The sequence below is a fragment of the Pongo pygmaeus genome, chromosome X, assembly GCF_028885625.2.
Source record: "Pongo pygmaeus isolate AG05252 chromosome X, NHGRI_mPonPyg2-v2.0_pri, whole genome shotgun sequence".
Taxonomy (NCBI): Eukaryota; Metazoa; Chordata; class Mammalia; order Primates; family Hominidae; genus Pongo; species Pongo pygmaeus.
The window spans coordinates 111,583,892-111,611,279 of record NC_072396.2 but is presented as its reverse complement, the minus strand read 5'-3'; the positions used below and the strand labels follow the sequence as shown (position 1 = coordinate 111,611,279).

Sequence of the window (27,388 nt, the reverse complement as noted above, 5' to 3'; positions counted from 1 at the left end):
GCACTCAAAGGGGAACCCACATCCTCTGACTCCTAGAATTCGGTGTTCTAACTGCTACACCATACAACCTTTCTGTGAAACTAAATATTATGGCTGATATTTAGAAAGCAAGATCCTTAGTCATCAAACACAGAATCCATTTCACTGGGCCTTACATTCTAAGGCAAGAAAGAGGTTTCATACTTTAGAGAGAACTTCAACAATGAATCAAAATTATAACCCTGATTGACCGGAAAGCTGTGTAATTATCTGCCCATCCTCAAATATTCTGGTCAACAGAGGTTTTGCTCCGTCTATGGATAATTCTCCTTTAGGCACCTGGAAATAATAGGTGAGCTGACATTTTATTGGCTCAGAGATTCTTCTCAAACCAATGATTGCTTCCCCCTTTGGATGTTGTTGAGAAAATAGCAGCTCAGGCTAAGGTTGGGGCAGAGGAAAAAGGAATCGCAGAAAACAAAAACACATCCCCAATCAGGGCCCCTCTTCCACAGAGCAGAGCAGACACTTGAAAGTAGCTCAAAGAGGGAGGAGAGCTGGGATTAAGGTGGCTTTCATCGGCCAAATGAAGACCTACTGACACCCGGACAAGAGAGAGAATAATCTCTCATACATACATATTCATATGTGTTATCCATAGATGTGCAATACATCTGTGTTCCAGGAGAGGAAATTTTTCTCCCTATGAACATACACACACACACACACACATACACATATTCAGACACATTTGGTGTTCTCTACTCTAAATTCAGAGCTGGTCCCCCTGTTGGAGGTGGGCCTGATAGTACTCTAAAATAAGATTCTGAAATATACACCCGTTCTCTACTTGTAGTCTCCCATACTGAACCTTCATTTAGTCCGTTTGTCCTCCTTGGGCTGCAGAGCACAAAATCCCCATCACCAGCCCTGTCAGGGCAATTTAAGCCTTTGAGCCTTATCCTTTTTTCCCCCCATGTACTTTCTGCTGTTTCATTTTCTTCAAACTCATATTTTCCAGCACAGAGTAGGCACTTTGCAAATGTTGTTCATTAGTGGCAGTAGTGGCAAGGGGTGGCTTGCAGAGGAATCAGCCTTACCCCATTAATCCTTAGCATCACCTGCCACTCACCCCCACAAGCTATTTCCAGTGAATATGCAACCTATGTAAAAACCATGTGGCAAAAGGAGTTTTCAGAGAAGCCTCCTAAAACCCCTACCAATGAGATTTTTGCCCCCAAATTCTTCCTATATGACAATTCTGGAAGCCACCTAGTATTTCTCTACATTTTGCTCTTTGAGTTGCCCTCTTTATCTTTTACCCATTCCTTCATATCTCTCAAACTCCTCTCTTCCTTGATTTCCTCTTTTCCTATCTCTTGATCCTTGTGCTTTTTCTTCTTTATCCTCTTTCCACCTCTCAGGCATGCATATTCTTCACCTAGCCTCCCTCTCTCTAGACCAAGCCTCAATTCTGGAATCTTCTCTATTCCGAGTTCCTTACCTCAAGCTCCAAGGGTTTCAAGCTCTTCCTTCTCTGCAGCTATTGTAAATAAAGGAGAGGCTGCCCTAAGCTGCACAGCCAGGGCAAGTTGTGGCCAGCCCAGATGACCTCCTCCTGCTGTAGGGACTGAGGTTCCCGTGGTAACAGGGAAAGGATGCCTGCATCTCTGGGAGGAAGACTGTGTACTTGGAGCTTAGCATTTTGGTTTTGTTTTGTTTTGAGAAAGAGTCTCGCACTGTAGCCCAGGCTGGAGTGCAATGGCGTGATCTCACCGCACTGTAACCTCCGCCTCCTGGGTTAAAGCAATTCTCCTGCCTCAGCCTCCCGAGTAGCTGGGATTACAGGTGCCCACCACCACGCCCAGCTAATTTTTGTATTTTTAGTAGAGACGGGGTTTCACCAAGTTGGCCAGGCTGGTATCGAACTCCTGACCTCAGGTGATCCACCCGCCTCGGCCTCCCAAAGTGCTGGGATTACAGGCGTGAGCCACCACACCCAGTCCCGAGCTTAGCATTTTGAACAGACCCTCAAATACACACACCCACACCTGCATCCCTGTTTCTTGGACTCAGAAATGTGTCCAAAAGGAAACTGGCCATTTGGGAGAAAAGTGTGTGTATGTTGGGAGTGAGGGTAAAAGAGTGTCATATTACACTAATTAGAATCTCTACTCCTGGCTCTGCCATGTGGAAGTGTAGTAGAAACTTCTCTGCAAAGTCAAGTTTGTGGGGCTCCAAAAGGTCACATGATCTGGACCTAAAGCTTTCTACCTTTGTAGCCAAACTCTGGCAAGGTATCTACCTCTATCACATCCTGAAATCATGTTCAGAGCCAAACAACTGTGGGGTAGAATAGAAAAAGGACAGATTCCGTGCCCGCAAAGGCAAACCTGGCATCTACACAAAAGTCTGCAACTACAAGTGCATCCAGGACATTATGGCCACCAACTGAAAGGTTTCCAGCCTCTCTGGTTCCAGGGCCTGGAATCCACTGTAACTTTTTCTCACCTCTGCAGGAGCTCCTATTTCTCACATAGAGGTGTCAATCAAATACTTTCCATAGAAAAAGAGAGAAAGGCCAGATTTAGGACCATAACAGATTTGAGTTACAGTCCCACCTCTGCCACTTATTAGCTGTGTGCCCCTGAGCAAGTCACTACACCTCTCTGAGCCAGTATCTTTTTACATAAACTGAAGGTCATTAGAGTGCCTTACTCATGTAAAGTTCTCTGCAAAAGAAGCCACTTACACTCAGAGAGGGTTTTTGATTGGCTTGGGTAAGGGGTCCTGTTCCAGCAGAGACCTGCCCCTTTTGGGCTGGGTGGTCTGAGTCAGGGCTGGGTAAATTAAGTAACAGCAGCTACCATTTATTAGTGCTTTACCTACATGAGCTCACTGATTCCTTACACCACTTTTGTAAACTAGAGACTATTTATCTACATTTTGCAGAGGAAGAAATGGAGGTGCTGAGAAATAAAATGACTTGCCCTAAGTCACAAAATCAGCAAGTGGTAGATCCGGGATGGGAACACAGAAGTGATAAAGGGAAAATGGAGATGTCAGCAGGTAGTTGCTGGCCTAGTGCACTGTTTTGCCTGGGGCTGGCTGGGCCCCTCTACCTAGCGCCTCAGACCCAACAGGCCCAAGGGAGCCCATACACCTTTCATTACTGTGAGCCAAGCTCACCCTCCCGTAAAAAGCGGCTTGGATGAGAGAACCTGGATACCTTGGTTGCCGGTGAAGGATTCACACACTTATTATGGTTTTATTTTTTTTTTTATGGGAGCCTCCAAACACCACTGCTTCTAGTTGGCCACCTTGGCCCTTATACAAAAATTAACTCAAGATGGAAGATGGATTAAAGACTTAAATGTAAAACCCTAAACCATAAAAGCCCTAGAAGGAAACCTAGGCAATACCATTCAGGACATAGGCATGGGCAAAGACTTCATGACTAAAACACCAAAAGCAATGGTAACAAAAGCCAAAATTGACAAATGTGATCTAATTAAACTGAACAACTTTTGCACAGCAAAAGAAACGATCATCAGAGTGAACAGGCAACCTAAAGAATGGGAAAAAATTTTTGGAATCTACCCATCTGACAAAGGTTTAATATTCAGAATTTACAAGTAATTTAAACGTATTTATAAGAAAAAATCAACCCCATCAAGAAGTGGGCAAAGGATATGAACAGACACTTTTCAAAGGAAGACATTTACGTGGCCAACAAACATGAAAAAAAAGCTCATCAGCACTGATCATCAGAGAAATGCAAATCAAAACCACAATGAGATACCATCTTACACCAGTCAGAATGGCGATTATTAAAAAGTCAGGAAACAATAGATGCTGGCGAGGCTGTGGAGAAATAGGAACACTTTTATACTGTTGGTCGGAGTGCAAATTAGTTCAACCACTGTGGAAGACAGTATGGCGATTCTTCAAGGATCTAGAAACAGAAATACCATTTGACTCAGCAATCCCATTACTGGGTATATACCCAAAGGAATATAAATCATTCTGCTATAAAAACACATGCGCACGTATGTTTATTGCAGCACTATTTACAATAGCAAAGACATGGAACCAACCCAAATGCCCATCAATGATAGACTGGATTAAAAAAAATGTGGCACACATACATCACGGAATACTATGCAGCCATAAAGAGGAATGAGACCATGACTTTTGCAGGGACATGGATGAAGCTAGAAGCTATCATTCTCAGCAAACTAACACAGGAACAGAAAACCAAACACTGCATGTTCTTACTCATAAGTGGGAGTTGAACATTGAGAACACATGGACACAGAGAGGGGAACAACACACACCAGGGCCTGTTGGGGGGATGGGGGGTGGGAACTTAGAGGACAGGTCAATAGGTGCAGCAAACCACCATGGCACAGCTATACCTATGTAACAAACCTGCACGTTCTGCACATGTATCCCGTTTTTTTTTTTAGAACAAAGAAAGAAGGAAGGAAGGGAGGGAGGGAAGGAAAGAAGGAAGGAAGGAAGGAAGGAGAAAGAAAAGAAAGAAAGAGAAACAAAGAAAGGGAAGGGAAGGGAGGACGGAGGGAGGGAGGGAGGGAGGAAGGAAGGAAGGAAGGAAGGGAAAGAAGAGGCTTGGAGCTGACACTGCGACTGCGGCAGTGGCCTGTGGGAGGCAGCCAAGGGCTAGCTCAGCACAAATGACAAACCCTCCTGCTTCAGCCCCTTGTGTGAAGCTAAAATTAACAACTTTCCCAACTGCAAACAAACGCAATTGCTGAACCTGCATTCCCCTCTCCTGCTTCTATTGCCACTGAGCTTCCTGGGCCTCATCCTAGCTTTTTCCTTATTCCCTGGCCACGCCCACAGCGCTGGGCTTTCTGAGCAAAGGCAGGTGGATACTCTGCACAACAAACTTGAGCTTGGATCTAAGGAGGGTCCCAGGACTTCAGCAACTCTGGGTGTGGGTCAAATACCTTCCAGGTACCACCACCCACCCTTTGGTTCCTCTCTTTGCTCTTTAGGTACCCAACACTTTTGGCTACCACTAAGTCTGGTAATTATTTGTGCTGGCTTCCAATTAGCCAGGAGATTCCAATTTTTCATTTCACTAGGGCCTTTTCTTTTACCTCCTACCATCAATACTTATCCATCTGTGATAGCCAGCCTGTAAAATGTTGCCAAATAATCCCCACCTCCTGATGTTCACACCCTTGTGTATCCCCTCCCCTGAGCATGGTCTGAACCTAGTAACTCACTTCTAATGAATAGAATATGGCAGAAGTGATGGGATACAACTTCCAAGACAAGGTTATAAAAAGACTGTGCCTTCTGCCTTGGGCTGGCCTAGGTGTGCACTCTCTCTGTCTCATCAATCATGCCACAGAAAGCAAGCTGCTGTGTTGTGAGAAGCAACCTAAGAGAGAGGCCCAAATGGCATGACAAGGAACAGAAACTCTCAGTCCAACAGCCTGTGAGGAAACGAAGCCTGCCAGCACCACATGAGTGAGTTTGGAGGCACATCCGTCAGCCCCAGTTGAGTCTTCAGATACTGCAACCTTGACCCACAGCTTGAACGCAACCTCATGAGTGACCCTGAGCCAGAACCACCCAACTAAGTCATAACCAAGTTCCTGATCCACAGAAACTGTAAGATGATGTTTATTGTTGTTTATTGGCTAAATGTTGGGATAATTTGTTATAGAGCAATAGTATCCATTTCCTCAAAGCTCTGCTTTATCCCAATTGACAATGGCTGGTGATCTAATGTTCAATTTCTTTTTTTTTTACTGCCAGATAAGAGGAGACCTTAATTCAGTTAAAAATACTTGAGTCTTCAGATTGCTACTAATGAACACTGGGGATTTTAGATGCTGGCAGAAGGCTAATAGAAAAGATTATTGGGGCAGAGTGTCCACCATTACTTTGCATACAGTGAGTCCTAAGCCTAAGCAATGTTCACAGTGTCTTAGAATCCTCAGATGATCAAACTTTGACCCAAATATACAAATTAAGGGAAGTATCGAGACTGTACCCTCCTCATACCAGTTTCCTCTTTGGATAATGATAGCTAAAGTTTATTGAGTACTAACTAAATAAGCACTGTTCTATGCACTTCACAATTATTAACTCATTCAATTCTCATAACCACCCCATTCTAAAGAGGAATAAACCGAGGCACAGAGGAGTTAAGCAACTTGTGCAAGTTCACAGTCACTAAGTTGGCAGAGCTGGGATTTGAGCCCATGTGCATAACCATATTACTCATGGGAAGTCCACATGTGTTGGGCAAAAGGAAGGATTCTGGTTACCAAGAGGTATCAGAGCCCTTTCTTTCTATCCTTTTCTTCCTTTCATTTTGATGTGGTTTGGCTCTGTGTCCCCACCCAAATCTCATCTTGTAGCTCCCATAATTCCCACATGTTGTGGGAGGGACCCAGTGGGAGATGACTGAATCATGGGGGCAGGTCTTTCTCATGCTGTTCTCATGATAGTGAATGGGTCTCATGAGATCCGATGGTTTTAAAACCATTTTAAGCCATCTTTGCCTGCTGCCATCCACGTGAGATGTGACTTGCTTCTCCTTGCCTTTTGCCATGATTGTGAGGCCTCCCCAGCCATGTGGAACTGTAAGTCCAATAAACCTTTCCTTTGTAAATTGCCCAGTCTCAGGTATGTCTTTATCAGCAATGTGAAAATGGACTAATATACATTTCCTTGCTCAAAAACCTACAGCAGTTTTTCAATGCCTACTGGATCAAGTCCAAATTCCTCTTCATGACCCTTACCATAATCCACCCCCACTCTACACATCTTTCTCTATTCTCCACCACATAACTTCTACCTGTAGCCACAATAATCCCCTGATTTCCCCATATATCATCTTCCTGATTTTCTCCCACCTGAAAATCATCAATGTTTGTTGGAAACAATTAGGTGTGAAATACGAAAGGGCTGTATAGTCAGATCATCTGGAGAAATGTTGAAGACCCTTTCTCTTACAGTGGTTGTGTGAAATTCCAAAGAGAAGACTATGGATCCTCTACTCAAGTGGAGGTGTATCTCTCAGTTTTGCCAAAGTGAGGCCAATGCTGCAAAGTTGGTGGCCAAAGCTCTGTCTCATGCACTGGACTGAGCCAGACCCCATCTCCTCCCGAAAGTCTTCCCCAGTTTTTCCTGCCCACATTTTTCTTATTTCTGAAATCTGATGCTATCTGTAGTCTGAGGCATGCAATGTAGACTGTTCTCAGGCCATTCAATTCTTAATTCAAATGTCACCTCTTCAGAGAAGCCTTTCCTGGCTGCTCTAGCTGAAGTAGCTCCCTGTTACTCCTCAGCACAGCCCCTTGTTTCTCTCCTTCCTAGCACATATCAATACAAATAGTGATTATTTATTTGTTCACTTTTAAACATGTGTCCCTATTGAAACACATGCTCCAGCAGGGCAGGGATTTTGTCTGTCCTGTTCACCATTGTATCCCCAGCATCTAGAACAGAGCCTGGCACATAGGAGGTGCTCAATGAATATTTGTTGGTTGAATGAAAACAATTTTTCACCTGCAAGTTCGTTTGTGTGCTTTTCCCTAGCTAGAGAACAAGTTTCATGAGGGCAAGGCCTATGTTATTGTCTTCAGTTTTCCATGGCATCTAGTAAATCCTGAGACCATACTTCGGGGAGTAAAATTGTTCTTGCCCATGCCTCAATGTTTTCATCCATTTAACCACACCACCCTGCCTTAATAGACTGCCTAGGATGGGGAGAAGTAGAGTAGGGGTGGGCTTTTGGACTGCACAAAGTTCTGGTCTTGAACTTTCCAAAGAGGTGATCTGCAGAAGCCCGATGTGGGAGTGGGAAGATTGGCAGGTTTTCTGCAGTTTCTGGGTAGTGGAAAGAGTCTTTGTAGTGGAGAAGCCACAAAGAAGTCAAAAGGAAAGATAGAAGGGCCCACCAGATAGGCAAAGCTGAAGGCCATCAATATATGTTGAAGAAAAGAAAATCTAAGGAAATCTTGGTCTTAGAACAGGAGAGGGCATTTGGTACCCAAACTGCAAGGTGGCTAGGACATTTTGAGGCTGCAAAGCAAACTCTGGGAGTCTCTGTCTGAGTAGGAATGTGGAATAATACTGCAGGCCTCAGTGACCCTGTTGTGGGTGAGGAAAAATGGAGAGAGAGAGAGAGAGAGAGAGTCCTAGGCTCTTCACATCTAAAACCAGGAATAATCTAGTGAGAGAGGGGGAAAAGCCCATTTCCTAACCGTAATGCAGTTAGGGAGCAGAATAAACTGCCTAGTGAGGATCTTGAGTCATTGGTATTAGAAGCATTCAAATTAGGGGAAATCGGCCAGACATGATGTTCCATGTAAAAGGAACTATGATAAATAGACCTTTAGTGATGTAGTCATAAGGTGTGAGGGGAAAGGAAGTCCCCTATAAGTAGCAAGGGACTACTTATCTATAGTCCTATGCTTCGGTCTCTTGGTGAGCCTGTGCCTATGGACTGTGAACGTGGTCAGTGGAGGGAGGTGTTGGAGTCAGTCCTCAGAGGCCACCACACATGTGCTTGCACTCTCTCTCTGTCACACACACACACTCACACTCACATTTACACTTTTGTACACTAAATGGAAAAAAACAATTCTGCTCCATCTTCCTACAGCTTATCCGTTTCATTGAAGACAAAAGGGCTATCACAGTATAAAGAATGTATTACTTCTCCTCACTGACAAGTGACTTCTTGTGATCCTGATGTACCCCTGCAAAAATCCGGGTGTCTCTCAGGTCTCTCCAGTCAGGAAAAATTCAACCTTGCAGATTTACCTTCAGACATGTATACTTCCTCTCTCTCTCTCTCACACAGACACACACACACACACACACACACACACACCCCTCCAACCTGACTCAGTTTCAAAAGATATCAGCTGGACTCCAGCCTCATGTCTTTCTGGTTCCCAGAATGCTATGGACTGTGAATGTGGTCAGTTGGGGGAGGCGTTAGAGTCAGTCAGTCCTTTCTTGGCCTTTCTGACGTCAACTCCTCTTAGAGTCTCTTGGCTAAAGGTGGGAGTTTTCTTTGCTTCCAGAGGAATCTATGGTATCCCTTGCCCCAAGGCCCAGTGGTGACTATAAAAGGGCCCATTCCTGCTCTGAGGGTCCAGGGAAAATACAGACTTGCTCCATGCACTGCAGAAGAGGCCATGTGATTTTCCTTGCCTTTCCTCTCACTCCATCCTCTCCTTCTTCCCTTTGGTAGCAGCGAACTCAAAGGCCTTCTCAGTCCCACTGAAGGGAAAAGGAAAGAACAAGACCCAAATGAAATGGATCAACTAGTAGACTGGGAAATTGAAAATGTGCCAGAGGCCCAGGGAGGGAAGTGGAGAGCAGCAGGACAGGGAATGAAAGTGGAAAGCCCCAAGCTGAGAAGCCAATGACCACAAATGGCCCCGCAGGGTCCTAGCCTGGCCAAAGCTGCTCCACTCTGTTCACTGTTGGCTCAGTGCAGAGAGCACAGAATCTATCAGGGCTGGCCAGTGGCAAAACTGTGAGGTTGGGGGAGCTGGTCTCCAGTATTCCCTGTCCGGTCCTCATCTCCATTTTGAGGTCCCCTCTTCCAGACTAGCAGGGATTTCTCCCTGTCCCAAGAGTCTTGCACAACCTCCCCACAAAACAAAATTCACCTGTCCCTGTCCCATTTCTGCAGAACGTTGGGTGCATTGAGTCATTTGTGCGGCAAGGTGTGAAATGGTGGTCATGGCTGAAAGCTTTGTTCTCCACAGCTGTTATGTGGCTGTTAATAAGGTGTATTTGAGGAGGAAAAGAAAGAGATAGCGACCTATAGTCAAATAAGTATTGGAAGCCACAAAACTATGTTTTTAGCAAGTTTCTCTACTGCAAAACTTCTCAGAGCCTTTCATATGCTAATGTGCATTACAAAGCTCTAAGAGAGGTAGGTATACAGGAGTTCTCAAACTTATTTGGCCAGCCACGGATTTTTTTTTTCTTTTTTTTTTTTTTGGTAGAGCAGCTTAAAGGACCAGTATTTTATTTGATGTATTTCCCCTCTCAGATAGCTTAGTTGCATTTCATAACAGTCCTTAATATTTAAACTTTAAACAGTGACTGTAATAGTGGGAAAGTCAGGCACCCTTACAGTTAGAGAAGGCAGTGATGGTTAGACTGGATCAACCACCAGGCCATAGGGAAGATATAAATGACCAGAGGACCCTGGTGATCTGGCTGTTTGGTGCCACACATTATAGGTGGTTGTCACTTACCAATTGGCCTGCTCCAATCTCATACAGTCCCAAGGGTCTTTAATACTTTTTTTGTGTGTGCTGTGTCTGGGAGAGTAGTATGGAGGGAATAGAGGAGAGCCTATCTCAAGACATGTCTATTTCTTTTTTCTTTTTCTTTTTTTAGACACTGTATCACTCTGTCACCCAGGCTGAGTGCAGTGGCACAATCTTGGCTCACTGCAACCTCCGTTTCCTGGGTTCAAGTCATTCTCCTCCCTCAGCCTCCTGAGTAGCCGGGATTACAGGTGCGCACTACTATTCCTGGCTAATTTTTGTATTTTTTGTAGAGACGGGGTTGTGTCACATTGGCCAGGCTGGTCTCAAACTCCTGACATACAGCAATCTGCCTGCCTTGACCTCCCAAAGTGCTGGGATTATAGGTGTGAGCCACCGCGCCCAGCCTAGACATGTCTATTTCTCACGTTGATACACTCATGTTTGATAGCTGAATCAGGTCCTTCCTGAATCATTTGCCATTTGTGACTCTGTTCTTCACTGACAACACCAATCCCCCAAACTCCATTCTCTAAACCCCACTGGGCATGATGCCTCAAGAAAGGCTAGCTGGAAGCACTGGTCCTCTCTCTGGGTTCTCCCATATATATGCATGAACCAGTCACTTCTTTATTGTGCACGGTATTAGAAAAATGGGAGGCATTGGAGAGAACTTGAGGGCTATACTCAGTCACACTGCTTCTCTGCCAGCTTATTAAGTGTCCTGACCAGATAGGTCCCCAAAAGTGACCTCCAGTAGCTCCCCTTAAAATAGCTGAGATGCTCATCAACCTGGTGAACTGAGCGGGGTGGACACCAAGGTGTTCTTTTGAATCAGGTGACCTAATCTTGGGAAGCGTCTGCTACCTAAGAACAGGAAGTTCTCATCCATTAAATTGAGAACTCTGCAAAGTTGAGAACTGTGCAACATCAGGCAGCTAATAAAAGCACTCTGGCTACTGTACACTGTGCTACTCTGAGTACTCCAGGAGTACTGTGCTCAGTTCTGGAAAGGACCCCTAAGAGGTAGCCTTACAAATTGGAGTGTTGCCAAAGGAAAGTGACTAATATGCTAGTGGGTCAATAGGCTAGGACATTTTCTAGACATGGAGATACAAGCCAACATTCTACATAAAATTTCAGAAGGTTCACGGACTTCCAGGTTAAGAAGCTCAGCTGTGGAACCATATCAGAAAAGGAATCACTGAGCAAACTGGGTAGATTTAGCAAAAAAAAAAAAAAAAAAAAAAAAAGAAATAAAAGTCAAAAGATAGACAGACTTGAGGGAACGTGATAGCTATATTCAGATATTTTAAAGGGGCTGCCGACAGGAAGGAGGAAAGAAGTATAAGATTGCTATCAGCTCGATATCAAAAATTGTGCTAATTAGAGTTGTTCAACAGAATGGGCTACCTTGGGAGGCAGTGAATGCCTTGATGATGAGAGTTAAAAATTTGAGGGGGAGAGTGGATTAGATGATCTCTAAGGTCCAACATCCTTTCCTGCTTTGCATTTCCTCCCACCCACATGTTTATGTCACTGAGACCCTTTCTAGTTTATCACAGAAAAGAGCCACGATCTTACCTACAAACAAATCCCAAAAGGCAAGATTAGATTAGAGGTGGCCCCAAACTCAGGACTACCTGGTCCCCTAGCTCCACTTCCACCTGAAATCATCACATCTTACCATCCCCCATACTAGGGCTCTCAGGGTTTGCTTGGTGACAGCTAGTTAATCTGATAAACTAATCTGCACTAATGGGATCAGAAATGCTAATGAATTAATGTGTTACCTTCCCAAGTGACATATTTGCATTTTAACAGAGGTCTTCTGGAGATAACGCCTTAACTCGAAGGAGTGATTAATGTTGAAATTTTGTCTGTTTGGCAGTCCAGCAAGGAGATATTTTTAGAAAGAGAACCTTTTCCCATCCTTCACATCAGACCATCTGCTAGAAGAGGAAACAACATGTTCCTGCCCTTGTGGGGTTTACAGTTAATATAGTGGGGGGATTACAATTGCTAACACTTATTGAGCCTCTACCAAAGTGGGAAGTATAGCACTTAGCCCTGTGCTGAGTGCTATAGAAATATTATCTTTGATTTCTCGCAAAAATAGCCTTCTGACATAGGTATTTTGCAGATAAAGGAACTGGGTCTCAGAGAGGTTAAGTAACTTAGTACTGCATTTCATTGACTCTAAGATGCTATCAACTGTAAGAGGCAACATTTTCTCGGATTTCCCTAACAAAGAAGAAATGCTGCCAATTAAACTACAATGAACCATGGATCATAGAAGCATTTCAGTTTCAGAAATGTTAAAAATGTGTATTCAAATACGAAATACACAAAATGGTAAGGCCGACTCCAGAGTACACGCTCTGCCTAATGCTTTTTATAAAACCCAAATGGGAAATAGCTGGGGAACACTTTGATATGATCATATAATAGCAAGTACATATTAATATTTTAAAACAAAATAATTACACAAGCACCCAGAAGATTGCACACTGAGTATGAGGTCAATGGCAAATCATGTTGCTGGGGGTCACAAACCTCAGTGGTGGAGAAAAATAGGGACAGTATTTATGGAAGAAGGACTACCCTGAGCTGTGCCTGGAGCTGAGGTTGTGGGGGTGGTGGCAGACAGCAGATAACTGAAATTCAGTTTTTGAGGAGATGGTACATTGGCTGGCTTGGTTAAAGTGAAGGGATTAGTTGGTGAAATCAGAAGAAATACTTTAGTGAGAAACAGGGAAGGCAAATGAACTGGCAGGTGGTCTGCAAAGACCCAGATGAGAGATTTCCCTTTAATATGATGGGCAAAGGTGGCAACTGTGGATTCTTGCCAGTTAATGCCAAAATATTAGGAAAAGCTGATTCTGGCCACCAGGATGAATTAACGTTTCCAGGGGCTTCCTAAAGGACTAAAAATCTAGCATGGCAAGGGGATTGTGTCATCAGAGGCAGCAGAATTCCAGGGCATTTTGCACCCTAAGCTTTCAGCCCTCTCTTGATGTGCATTCCCTTCTCTCCAGGTGCATCATTCCTCACCTGGAAGAGGAAGTAACAGAGCCAATGGCTGTGTGGGGCATGAAGCCCCAAGCCCTGATGCTGAAACATGCACCCCTCTACCCTAGGCCATGGTGGAGGGTGTGGAAGATACAGCCTGGATGATGCACAGTTCATCTCCCCTTCCTCTACTAATTAGTGTTTGTTGAGCCCCTGCAATGTGTGTCTGGATCAGGCCTGGAAGATACCTGACGAAAGAGGCCCCTGAAGAGTTCACTCTCTAGCTGGGGAGAAAGAAAAATTAAAGTAATGTGAGACGGTGGGATCAAGTGTTGAATTGTGGTGGAAAGACTGTTCAGATTCCAAAAAGGAAGAGGTGGAATTGTGGGTGCTTTTTTTTCCTCTATATTTTTCTGTATTCTCAAAGTTTTCTACTATGCATAGATATTACTTTTATGATAAGGGAAAAATTATAATTTTAAAAACGGGGGCAGCCAATGAGAGCTAGAATAATCAGGAAGTCTTCATAGCAGAGGCTGGACTTGAGCTTGTTGGTTAGAGGATACGATGGAAGGATTTCCAGAGATGGAGCAAAGGGGGCCACTGCAGGCTGGGGGAAGAAAAAAAAAATGACTGCAGGGATAAGAGTAAGCACCAAGCGGGGTACAGTGGACAGGGAGAGTAAGGAGGCTAGGGGAGTCTGGGTGTTCGGAAGAAGTGGGGCAGAGGGATACACACACACAGACACACAGACACACAGACACACATATATGTATATGTATATGTATATGTATATGTATATGTATATGTATATGTATAGTGAATTCCAGCTGTTGTGGAAGGCAGGCCTCATATACCAGGAAGAGGAGCTTCTATTTGATATAGTAAGCAAAAGAGCACTATTATAGGTTCTTGAGCAGGGAATGACATGATGAAAGATGTTTTAAGGAGATTACTCTGGCAGCAGCATTGAAGGATCACTTGGCGCTGATGGGGAGGCTGAATGCAGAGAGACCAGTTAGGAGGCTGCTGCAGTAATCTAAGCATGAGGTAATGAGAGCTTGGGCTATGATGGTGGCCATGGGAATGGTCAAGAGGGGGTGGATTCGTGAGGCACCTGTGAGAGATGAACTGCCAAGAGATGAACTGTGGTGACTGACTGGAGTGGGGAGGGAGTGATTGATTCCAGATCTCAGGCCTTGGGCTATCAAAAGAGTGATGGTGTCATTAATAGAGACAGAGATACAGCCTGCTGAAGAGGGGCAGGAGCTTTCAGCGTGGAGGGTAAGGTTGGAGAGGAGATCCTGAGTTTGCTTCTAGATGTGATGAATTTAAAATGATGGTAAACTCCAAAGAGAAAATGTCCTTAAAGGTAATAATGAAATGCAACTGGAGCTCCAGTTAAAGGCCAGACTTTATCATTTCCAGCAATCACCTAGAATTCCAAAGCAGGACAAGCTATATTTAGACTAAGTGTGGAAATCTCTAAAGCGGGTCGGGGGAAGAAAAGAAAGCAGACCCAACAGCCAATGCTGATTTGGACTTTGCAAGTGACAGACACTAAACTGTGTAGCAGCAGTGGACTAGTGGGTCTGTTTAAAGAACCCCCTCTTTTTCCTCTGTCAGTGAGTGATTTCTCTACATATTAGAAAGATTACAGCTCGACTGTAGGTGATGAGATGAATATGGAACAACACTCACTTTATTAATCATATCTGCATTCTCTGCAATTTTACTGATGGTGGCAACAGAGCCAGTGCAGCACACAGGACCCTCGTCAGCCCTGTGAGTGGGCTGGTTTTCAGAACCCCAGTCCACAAAAGCGAGATCCAGATTCCTGGCCGTATTGATACAGGATTGGAGGCAAATTTATTTAAAACATCCTCTGGGGGCTGGGCACGGTAGCTAATGCCTATAATCCCAGCACTTTGGGAGGCCCAGGTGGTAGGATCGCTTGAGCTCAGGAGTTCAAGACCAGCCTGGGCAACATAGTGAGAGCTCATATCTACAAAACATAAACAAAATTAGCTGGGCGTGGTGGCATGGACCTGTAGTCCCAGCTACTTGGGAGGCTGAGGTGGGAGGATTACTTGAGCCCGGGAGGCAGAGGTTGCAGTGAGCCGTGGTAGTGCCACTGCACTCCAGCCAAGGCAACAGACCGAGACCCTGTCAAAAAAAAAAAAAAAATCCTCTGGGTACTTCAGTTTCTGAAACCAACTTGCTTGGGTCTAGGTTAGAAGTGGGATGATAAAGAGAACAATTACTGAAGGAAGAAATGTATAAACCAATGACAAAACTTAGGAGAGAAACAGTGAGTACAGATTGTAGCAGAATTTCCAAATTGAGAGATCTTGACACTTACCTGGTTGACTCCTAAGCCAGTTGTTGCCATCATGCCCTCTTCTTTCTGCCTTAAATGGGTTTTTCCATCAGAAGGGTAGTAAATATACAAACTACCCTAGTCAGTGACTTGCATTCTTTCTTCTCAATCCTTCACCTGCATAAGCATTTTCCACTCTGGACACCTGCCTACTTCTTAGCCACCAACCACCACCCCTGCCTCAAATCTGCAATCAGAAGACTTTACAGAAATCAAAACAGAAATCTTTAGCAGGGAAGTGCTGGAGGCGTCTGATTAACAGAATATGCAGTGTGTGTGTGTGTGTGTGTGTGTGTGTGTATGCTTGCATGCACGCATGCACACACACGTGTGTTCATACACCAATCTAGCCATCTGTTCCTCTGTTTTCCCAGTGGGTTTGGATCAGAAGCAAGGAGAAGCCTGTTTGATTGGGTGGTCCTGCCCTCAGAGCAGAGCTCCCTTGGCAGTTAGGAGCCCACAGCCTGAGCAGAACTACTGTACTCATTCATCTTTACAAGGCGTCATATGCTCCCACAAGAAGAACAAGTAAAAGGAAACTAAAATCTCACAAATATCCCTTTATCTGCAGTTCTCTATTTCCCTCCAATCCAGGGCTGGCAGACCTGGCCCAGACACCTACCCAGGGCTGATATTCAGTGGATTGGGTGGGGAGGGGAAAGTTGGTGGGGGAGGCAAGTTAGCAGGCAGAGGCCCTGGCCATGACTCTCCCATCAACCTGTGGACTCCTCACTTAGTTTCCTTATACCAGCTGCAACAACAGGGCTCCAGCTGGCATCAAAGTGCTGTGGTAGCTCTTGCCATACTCTGGCACAAGTGTGACCTCCACTGAGATGATTCCCAAGTGCTCAGAAGAGTTTTCAAACTGATTATACCAGGGAAGTTGAAAGATGTCTCCTCACTCTTACCAGCTCTCAGAAGCCTTGGGGGACTTGAAACAGACCAGACACAGGCATCGCCTGCCTCCAGCCTCCCTGTTGGGGGATGTAATACTCAGCACCCCAGCTTGGCTATCATCTCAACTGAATTCTGCAGCCAGATTCCTCATTGCTCACTCTTTCAGGTCATGGTACTGAAGGCCCCTGTGCGCATCTACTTTACTTGGAATGGATAACTGATTATAATGCCCAATGTTATCTTAGCTCCAGAAACTCTGACACCTTAAGGTCCTAAGGGCATGAGGCAAAGAAAGTGTAAGTATTGAGGCTAAGAGGAAGGAGCAAGTAAAACAAAAACAAGTCAAGAAAATCTACTTGGTGGTTTATCAGCCATGCCGATGCCTTGAGAGCCTTTTGGATTTGACCCTCCTCTCTATGCCCACTGCCACCACCCTTATCATCTCTCACTTAGATTGCTGTAGTATCTTACAGGCAGGTCTCAAGTCTCTCCCTATTCCAATCAATTCTGCTTCCAACTGCATAGCTAACCATCCTAAATCACTATGCATAATTGTCCGACAGCCCCCAAGGTTTCCCCAAGTCCAAACTTCTTCTGACATCAAAGACTCTTCAAATCTGGGAGTCCCATACCCAGTCAATAATTTTTTCCCCACTGTGCTTACATATACACCCTCTCCTCTAGTCAGACTTCTTTCTGACCCTTTCTTGATAACAACCTGACCATTTTCACCTCCAGCCTTTTCCCTATGCTGTGCCTCCCCCTCAGAAGCCTGTTCTTTTTCTAGTCAACAATCTCAATCTCACATGTTACTCAAAACATAACGCAGTTTCAACCTCTTCTGGGAAGCCTTCTCCCCTCGTTCCAGCTCACACTCTCATTTTCTCTGTGCTTTGAACCCCTACAGTGCTTACTGTTTAGAGCAAAAAAATGTGGCACATAATTGTTTTCCATCTTGTATTATTCTTAGTTACTTCATATGAATGAGTATTATTTTTCTGTTAAATTACGGATTTCCAGAGAGCAGGGCCTTTGCTTTCCCCTTCTCACCACAACATTAGTACAGGGCTAGATCCTGGAGTGGTCAATAGACTTCTGTTCCCATGCCTTAACTCCAGTATGAAGGAAGGATGAGATAAGTGAAGCCCTCTAAGGATCTCCCCTGTTCATTCCCTCACCTTTCTCAAAAGATGTTCCAGACGGCAGAGGAGCTGAGGCTGCCGAGTGAGACATAGGCAGCCAATCAGCTGTCAGATCCTAGCTTTCAGAACACTCTCACCTCCTAAGGTTTTCTAGGCAATCAATAATGCTGCTTAAGTGATCAATCTGAGACACAAGGGGCTGTAGGGGCCAGTGTTTGATTAACTTGAGAGAATAAATGTACGCTGGAAGAGAAAGAGCAGGGAGGGGGGAGCAGAAGAAAAAGCAAGAAGAAAGATGAGCTAGGGGAAGGAACAGAGAGAAGAGCCTTTATGAAGGAGGGTATGATGGGATGGAGCTGAGAGTAGTTCTCACCTAATCCAATTCAACGACTTAAGCAAGTTCCTACTGAGGTGTCGAAATAATCTTGGGGCTTTGTCAGAGTTCAGTGAATATCCCAGGGCTTTTAGGCAATTTTTGACCTTGGCAAGAACACTGTTGCCATGGTCCACTGAGGGTCCACACAGCCTTCATATTGGGTGGAAGAGTGGGTGTGGGATAGAGACTTCAGGCAATATCAAGGAAAGACATGGATCTTGAGCTATGCTCATTGGCTGTGTCTAGAGAAATCTCAGGTTCTGGCATCCTACACTCCCCTACCCAAGCCTGATGACTCAGAAACCCATGATGATATGGGACAGTAGGCTCATCTGCAAGGGAGATATCAGCATTACCTTCTCTCTATCCAGAATTGTATATACTATCCTCCCTCTCAAGGACCTGGGGCTAGAAATTTAACTATTTGCAGTTAACAAAAAATAAGGAGTCCCTTTCCAAATGTTTTCCAAACATTAGCAAATGTTTAGCTATACCACGAATCAAATTTTTTTCTGGGAAAGATAGTATTTTATGGAAAAAAAAAACAGAGCAGATGGCCTCTTACTGTGAGAAAGTTCCTCCTTTAATGTAACCATGATACCTGCTGCTCTCATTAAAAACTCATCCTTCGCATAGGATGACGTTGGCACCCTCTTGGTTATGCAGGCTCAAAGCCTTAGAATCATCTTTGACTCTTCCTTCTTCCTCACCCCAAGCATTCAATTGGTAGGTAAATCAGGTTTCCTCTACCTCCAAATACATTCACCCATCTTCTTTCTGTCCCCAACCAGCTATGGTAACAACCTGCTAACTGGTCTTCTTGCCTTCAGAATGATCTTGTTTTAATCATTATGCCAAAGTGAGAATAAAAGAAAAATGAGCTTGAATCTAATCAAGCCCAGAGCTAACTTCCATTTATAGAAAATGTAGGGGATAGGTGAACAAGCTAACTGACAATAAGAGGACAAACCAGAATGTGGGAATTGTGCAGAGCAAACAACCTGATTTCTGTGACAAGTCAAAGAGAGAGGGCTGTTGAAAGGGCCTTTAGAGACATAACAACCAAATGTCATGTGTGGAACTTTTTTGGAACGTCTGTCAAACAAGCCAAGTGTAAAACATGTTTTGAGACAATTGAGGGCATGTGATTATGGACAGGGTAATGGATAATACAAAGGCATTATTGTTACTTTTGTTAGGTGTATTAGCAGTTCTGTAGTTACGTTAGAAAATGTCCAGTTTTTAAGAGACGCATAGAGAAATATTAGGAATAAAATGATGTGATCGATGTTTGGCATGATAGGTGAAGCAAATATGGCAAAGTCCTGATAACTAGTTAATGTGGATAATGAGTATGTGGAGGTTACTAGACTATTTTCTCTAAATTTTTTGAGGTAGAAAATATTTATAAGAAAAAATAAAGACAGGCTGGGCACAGTGGCTCATGCCTGTCATCCCAGTGCTTTGGGAGGCTGAAGTGGGAGGATTGCTTGAGCCCAGGAATTGGAGACCAGGTTAGGCAACACAACAAGACCCTGTCTCTACAAAACACTAAAAATTAGCTAGCTACTCGAGAGGCTAAGGTGGGAGGATCACTTGAGCCCAGGAGTTTGAGGCTACAGTGAGCCATGATCATGCCACTGCACTCATCTGGGCAATGGAGTGAGACCCTGTCTCTAAAAATAATAATAATAATAATAATAATAATAATAGTCATCCACTATACCCACTCTATCTTCCTAACCTTATCTTCCATTCCTGCCCTATTTCTCTATGACACAGCCACCCTACGTACTTGCTCACATTTTTTCCAGTCTGAACTTCATCCCTTCACTTATTCATGAAGTCATTCATTTGAGCAGTCAACAAATATTTATTAAGTATCTCTTCTATGCACTAGGCACTGTAAATTCAAAGATGACTGAGAAGGAGAAGGACAGGAAGCCTCCTTCATCTTTTGTATTATCCACAGCAACTAGCACAGTGCCTTGTACATAATTGGTGCTCAATAAATGTTTTGTGAACTAATGTGCAGGGGGAGAAGCGATAAAATTCCTGTCTAATATGAATCAACAAGTATTTGGTCCAACTCAACATATGCCTATTGAGCACCTACTATGTATTAGGCACATATGCTATGGGGATTTAAAAAAATAAAAAGAAAAAGGTGTACTTGCCAAATGTATTTTTATTTACTTATTTATTTAGAGACGGTCTCACTCTGTCACCCAGGCTGGAGTGCATTGGTGCGACCACAGCTCACTGCAGTCTCGACCTCCCATGTTCAAGCCATCCTCCCGCCTCAGCCTCTCTGTAGTCCCAAGCAGCTGAGATAACAGGTATGCACCACCATATCCGGCTAATGTTTTAGTTTTTTGTAGAAATAGGGTCTCACTATGTTGCAAGGGCTGGTTTCAAACTCCTGGGCTCAAGCCATCTTCCCACCTCAGCCTCCCAAAGTGTTAGGATTACAGGCCTGAGCCACCACACCCAGCCCCAAATGTATTTTAGAGATGGAGGAGTTCAGAGGAGAGACAGATCACTTTAGTCTAAAATGATCAGAGAAGATTTCACAGAGGAGGTGAATTTGAATGTAGAGCTGAAGGATAGGTATAGTGATACTGAATAGGAGAGAAGCATAGGCAGAGAGGAAAGGGCATTCCTGGTGAGTGAAATGGAATGAACAAAAACATGGAGGCAAAAAAAATGTACAAGGCATGTTTAGGAGATCCTGGGGTAAGAAACTTGCCTGGAGTAGAAGGGTCCATGTAGGGCTTTGTTTCACAAGTAGATCAAGTATATCAAAATCACTTGGGGAGCTTGTTAAAATGCATATTCCTGGACTCCAGCTTCCAGACCTACTGAATCAGAAGCTCAGGAGGTGGGACCCAGGAATCTGCATTATAACAAGTTCTCTCAAGCAATTTTAAGACACATTAAAATTTGAGAATCAGTGATGTGGACCAAGCATGAGAAATAGGGTTGGAAGAATATACAGGGTTAGGTCCACACAAGGAGAACTTTGAATGCCAGGCTAAGGAGGCTGAAATTTATCCTGCAGGCCATCAGGTATCACCCTCCAAGGATGATGATCAGAAGCATTATGAATAAAGGATATTCCAGAACATTAATCTAGCAGCTGTGTGTATTATGGACTGGAAAGGAAGGAGACTAGTGCAGTGTGGCTGTGAGGTGGTGGCAGGAGTCAGGGTGGACTGGGGTATAGGGGAAGAGTCAGAGATGGCTTTGAGGTTTCTAGTCTGGGAGACTAGAAGCCTTATGGTAAAAGAAAGGTGAGAAGAGTGAGTCATCTCTGAGAAATAATGAGATGAGTTTGTGAATACTGAGTCTGAGAGCAAGCTATCCAAGAGGAATTGTTTAGCAAGCAGCTGGAAATATAGGACTGAACCTCAGGAGTGGGGTTAAGTTTGGGCTAGAGAAATGGGAATGGTTGATAAAGAGGTGAGAAGGGAAGCCATGCATGCCTGTGTGTCCTTGTCAATAAAGAAAGTGGAAAGCAAGAGGAGCTGGAGAACACCCAGATTTGAGGGGTAGTAAGAAGAATTAGCAATAAAAGAGAAAAAAGGAGGGGTCACTTGGCTGGAAGGAGACCCAGATATTAGAACCTAGCAGAGAGTTCTTTCAAAAGCTGCGGGTGGCTAGTAGTGTGGCTAATGGCAAAGCGAATTTGAGGCACAGAGCAAAAGCACTGGCTATGGCACGCGTGCTGAGAAAGCTGCAAGAGTGCACACACCTGCTCATTCTCATGTTCCTTAACACAAACACACAGAAACAGACACACCTGCTCCTACAGATACACAAGTAGCACCTCTTTCCCTCTCTCTCCTTCCCCCGCCCCCATGTTATACACATATTCCCATTTCCAGGCTCATTTTCTGACTACCAGGGATCGGGCACTAGTGTGCCGCAGGCTGTTAATGTTCTAAGGATGGTGCCTCAGGTCTCAGAAAAGGGGGCTCTGCCTGTCATGGGTGGGAAATAATACAGAACCCCAAGATCACTGTCCTTGCCTTCGGCAGCTCAGCTGAGGGTAGGAAAGGAGGGAAAATGGCATGTTTCTCTGGGTTTGCTCCCTACCCTACCCCTTTGCCCCTAGCCCCAGGATTTCTCAGCAGACAATAAGGTCCACCCCATTTTGAGAGTCCTTCATTTTGGCTGCCAATAACGCAAGAGAATGTTTTTGTTTCTGCATTTATGGTAAAAAGGAAAATAGAAGTCCTTGAGAGAAGAGCCAGAACAGAGTTTTCTGCTGGGAATGCTAACGGCCTTAAGGCTGCCCCACAAACAGAAGCTGACTTGAGTGTGCTTCCTCCCAGGGGGCCTGTCAAAGCTAAGGGTCTTCATCTAGTATCAATAGGTATCAATTCTACTCCCCCTAGCAATGATTGCTAGGGCCTATATGTGAAGGCACGAACCCCCCAAAACCAAGCTTGTCTGCATGAGCCTCTCTTTCCACAATTTGCCCCAGGTATGTGTTGGGGTGTGAGGGTGTGCCTGAGGGGTGTGTGTCTTGTGTGTGATATGTGTGTGTGTATTTGTGTGTGTGTGTGTGTGTGTGTGTGTGTATGTATGTGTCTTATGGCTTCAGTTAGCCTGGAGGTGCCAAAAAAACAGGGATCTTTCCTCTGTTGCATTGGTGCTGCCCCTCCAAGTGCCTTATCAGGCATTAGCCACGGAGCCCAGTCATTTATGCGTAGTGGGGGAGGGTGGGTACAGAGTGCTTCCGTTGTCCTGCATCCACCCATGCTCCCTCCAAGGGCCGAAGTAAGGATTACTGCGGTGGGGCAATTCCTCTCCTCTACCCATCCCACCCGAGACTCCTCTGTTACCCACCCCCACCTCCATCTCCAGCAAGCGTTTCCCAGCTTGCTGCTGTCATCAGCAATCCCAGGGCTTTCTTGTTGCACTTTTTCAATCTACTACTGCTCCTAGAGGATGTCGTTGGTCACAAAATCCCCCAATTGGGCCACACAGCTCACTTCTCAAGACCCTCGGACTGCACCACTTACAAGAGGGAGGGGTCCCCTGACTCATTCCAAATGCAGCCCGCAGCCTCATAGAAGTCCCCAGACCTCTCCTCCAGTGGGGCAGAGGCTCTGTTGCACTATCCAAAGAAGCCATAGCACCAACAGCATCACGAGCTTATGTTGGAGGGGGAACTTACTGAGTTCAGGCCAATAGTCTGGCCACTCAGCAGAATGCCTCACATATCTGGGAAACCCTCAGGGCCAGAAGCCTGGGGCAGCTGCCACCCTCCCCTGGCCAGTCTCCTCTCCCTGGTGGCCTTCAGCCCACAACTGCAAGGCAGTTGTGGTGGTGGGTGCCAGCGAGAGATAGGGGATATTCTCTCCACATGCAGCAATGGGTGTTTCTTTCCTGCTTATATCTTATTCCCTCCTTTCTCAGAATCCAGCAGTGGCTCCCAATTGCCTCTCAAGTCAATTGAAACCTTCTCTTTGTGGGCCTCAAAACCCTCCATAATTACATCTCACCTTCTGACACCCTCACTCCCACACACACATCACCCATAACTCTGGCCTAGGCATAGACAGTAGAGTAGACAGATGACGTTGTCCACAAACTGCTCCTGCCTGGGTCCTGCCACAGGTGCCTGAAAGCCCCACCAACAGAGTCACTCCTCTGTCTCCTTTAAAAATGCAAATGTTACCTATGAGGTGTAAGCAGTAAACCTCTATCAGCTATTAACACCTTGGCCTGGCAGGGATTCTGTCATCAAATTTGCCCGAGCAGTGAGCAAAGCCCCACCTAAATAATCCAAGGGGGCGGGGGAGAGGACCCAGAGGAGCCCTGAGCAGCCGACGGGAGGGGCAGGAGCAGGGAAGGGGCTCTGACGTCGAAGCCATCGCCGTCACGATTTCACCACGGTCTACATTCTAACTCCGCATCTCTACTTAAAACAGTGAAACCCACTAGTCCTTGCTCCCCTCAACCTTGTTTCCCCCATCCACAATACATGATGCCTTATTTAACCTCAGGGGTGCCTTCATGACAAGCTGCTAAGGTTGAATTAGTCCTCTCACATGAAAAACAAAAACAAACAAACAAAAAAACAAGCCATGAAATTGGGTAGACGCTGGCATGTTTGCTTGGGCACGGCCAAATCTTGTTGAGGTCTCCCCGGGTAGAGCAAGATCCCTTTGCTCAGTGGAAACAGCAAAGGCTTCCCGAAAAGCCTCTCTTAGCTCCCAAGAAGCTGGCAGCTGGGTTCCCCCTGCTTCTCCTGCAGTGAGCTTCATGGGCAAGGAAGGCGAGGGAGGGGCAGGGCCTCCAAGCTGAGGGCCTCTGTGGCTGAACTGGCACACTATCCCGGGTCCTCTAGGCCCAGGTGGAGTTCGCCACTTACCCCGGTCTCCAGCTGGGAAAACTCACTTGGTGCTTCGCTCTGAGTCAGCATAGAATCCCCCACCCTCCACTTCGAGAAGGGCGCCCCCAAGGGAGCCTTGCGCTTATAGCAGTTTCTCCGAAGGCAGGAGTCCAGAGACTGCCCCGCCCTCCGTAAGAGCTGCAGGATGCTGAGACCACCCGCTGGACTCCAGGGTTTTGCACCTGGACCAAGATGCCAAGGAGAGGGGGCAGGTCTAGCAGAATTCGGCGTTTGCTGTGATCTGGGGCTCTTTAGTTGCAGCTGCAAGGGTGGAGGTGCCACCTGCTTCTGGGGGAAGGTGTCAAACATTTGCCCCTGCAGTGGTTTCAGTGTGTGTGTATGGGGGTGTGGTGTGTGTGTGCAGGAAACCCAGCAGCTCGAGCGTGGAGGGTATGACTACCAGAGTTGGGCACGCTTTTTGCCAGAATGGGGTTCTTAAGGGCTCTGGTGGAGGTGTCTACAGTAGCTGCGTGTGATGGGGGGTTGCTGGGTGTGTACTGGGGGGAAGCAGCAGGTACTGGATCTGCAGTAATGTGCAGTTGTCATGTAGTTTCTCAAGACCACTCTGAGAAAACACACACACAGTCACATACACACTCTCCAACCTCCAAAGCACTAGGCTGGGGAGTAGAGGAGTGTGTATGTGTGTGCATGTTTTAGCAGCGCTGGGGGGAGGTGCATATATCTGTATATGTGTTTGAGCTTTATTAGCATCTTGGTGGGAGGGGGCAAGTGTAGCTCTCTCTCTCTCTCTCTCTCTCTCTCTCTCTCTCTCTCTGTGTGTGTGTGTGTGTGTGTGTGTGTGTGTGTGTGTGTGTGGTCTTTGCATGGGGCTGACTGTGTGGCTGAGCGCCGGGTATGTTGTGCGGCTGTGTGTGCGTGTGTGTGCGCCTCCGTGTCCGCTTGTGAACATGGCCCCGGGAACCACGCACATGCTTCAGACAGCTGTTTCTGGCAGCCCCTGGGCTCGGGCTTCGCCGGGCACCCCGGCTAAGTGGCCACCTCCCAGCAGCCAGGCCCCGCGTTTCGCCAGCTCTCCCAACTGTGCCCACAGCCCAGGCGCGCACACAAAGGCTCCATAATGAACGCGCCGCACTCCCCTGCGCTCGGCTCCTCACCCCGCACCCGCGGCGGCCGAACGAGCCCGCCAAGCCAGAGACTCGCCGGGGCAGTGGGCACGCAACGGGCCGTTACCCCGCCCGCCCAAACTCCGGGCGGCCAGACGCTCGGCGCCCCCTGCCCTGCCCCCGGCTCCCGGGGGCGCCCAAGCGCCAGTCGCCCCCCAGCCGGCCCGCGGCGGAACGCTCCCGCCGCGACCCACCCCCGGTTGGGCTGAGACAGCGGGCGCGCCCCCCTGAAGGCAGCGCGCCTCTTACCTTCCTCCCCCTCCTCTTCCTCCTCCTCCTCCTCTTCCTCCTCTTCCTCCTCCTCCTCCTCCTCCGCCTCCTCAGCGGCGCGGCAGCGGCGGCGCAGCGGCGGCGGCGGCGGCGGCGGCGGCGGGACTAGGGCGCCCGTGTCCCCGAGCCCGGCATGGGCTTGGGGCTCAGTGGCGCCGGGCGGCGGGGCGGGCAGAGGTTGGCAGGGCGGCAGCAGCTGGCCCGGGACGCGGGGAGCTGGCGCGCAGGCGGCGGGCTGCGGGCAGGATGACAGCAGCGCGCGCGGGCTCCTCGGGCGGGCTTCATGGCTGCGCCGCAGGCGGCACCATCGCCGTGGCTCGCTCGTCGCTCTCTCGCTCCAGGAGTGCGGCAGGCTGCGAGGTGACGGATGGCTGCGAGGCGGCCGGACGGCCGAGGAGGGGAGGGGAGAAGGGGCGGGGGGAGGGGGAGGGGGAGGGGGAGGAAAGAGGGGAGTACAGAATGAGGGGCCTCTCCGGCGCCTCCCGACCCTCGAGTGCTGGCGTCGATTTCCCCGAATGGGAAAGCGGCTTAAAGGCGCAGTTCCTGGCTCGGGTCACTACTAAAAATAAGCAAAAAATTGACAATTGGGGAAAGAATCTCCCAAGAACAACCCAGCAACCCAGCCACCCAGCCTGGCGCTGCCTCACTTCTTGAATCTGACCGTTCCGGCCGTACTCTGCCGGGAACTGCTGGCTGCCGAGAGGGCAAGCCAATTTCCAAAGTGAACCCGGGAAAGGGGGGCGGGGAGTGAACTGCAGAGAAGGGGCAGCAGGAACGCTTGCTTCGGAGACTCCGTTCCCTGGCCCCTGACCTTGCTTCTCGCCCCTTGTTTGCTCGCCTTCTGCTGGGGATGCCCTCCCTGCAGCTCCCCTCCTGGTCACCATCGCAAACGTCCACACGCACCTTGAGTTTCGGCTCGGGCTCCTGCTCTCAGCGCCTCGCCCCAGCACTGGAGTGTGAGCGGCTTCGAGCCCAGGCCCAACGTCAGGAGCCCACCTCAGTAAGGGAGCGATCTGCCAGCTGGCAAAGGTCTGCTTAGAACATGCGATTGGTTTGGTGAAAAGGGAAGAAGGTTAAGGTGTGTGTGCATGTGTGTTCACCAGCAGATGGAGTGAGGGTCCTGGCCACACACACACACCCGGAAGGAGAGCAGCTAGGCACACAGCACAGTGCCTGATGAATGATCTCAGGACATTTTTTAGAGACATGCTGTGAATACTAAACATGCAGCAGCCGAGATTCAAGAGAAGCTCTTGGTCTCCCAGCGGGCTCCAGACCCCTTCAGAGGAGTTTTGAGGGCGAAGAAAAAAGGCCACTCTTGCTTCCCCCAAAAGGGCAGCCTCAGTGGGGACCCAGAGAGACTGGGAAGCTGGACAGTGGGTCTGGGTGGTGAAGTTAAGGCCAGGGAAGAGAGAAGCAGGAGGAAGCAGTGGAGTTGAGGAGTTCCTGGTGATGCCAAATACATGGTGAATTTCCGAGTGTCAGAAGCACCTCGGAGAGACAGTTAAACATT

At 46.9% G+C, this 27,388-nt stretch overlaps 1 protein-coding gene across 1 annotated transcript in view; it reads right to left on the bottom strand.

The window, feature by feature from the left end:
- The window catches only part of FRMPD3 (FERM and PDZ domain containing 3), a 160,276-nt gene extending 134,047 nt beyond the window's left edge, over window positions 1-26,229 (bottom strand). Inside the window, exon 1 of the mRNA XM_054473142.2 lies at window positions 25,855-26,229. The gene's annotated coding sequence lies outside the window, so the exon portion shown is untranslated. The remainder of the gene's footprint in view (window positions 1-25,854) is intronic.
- Window positions 26,230-27,388: the final 1,159 nt, after the last annotated feature.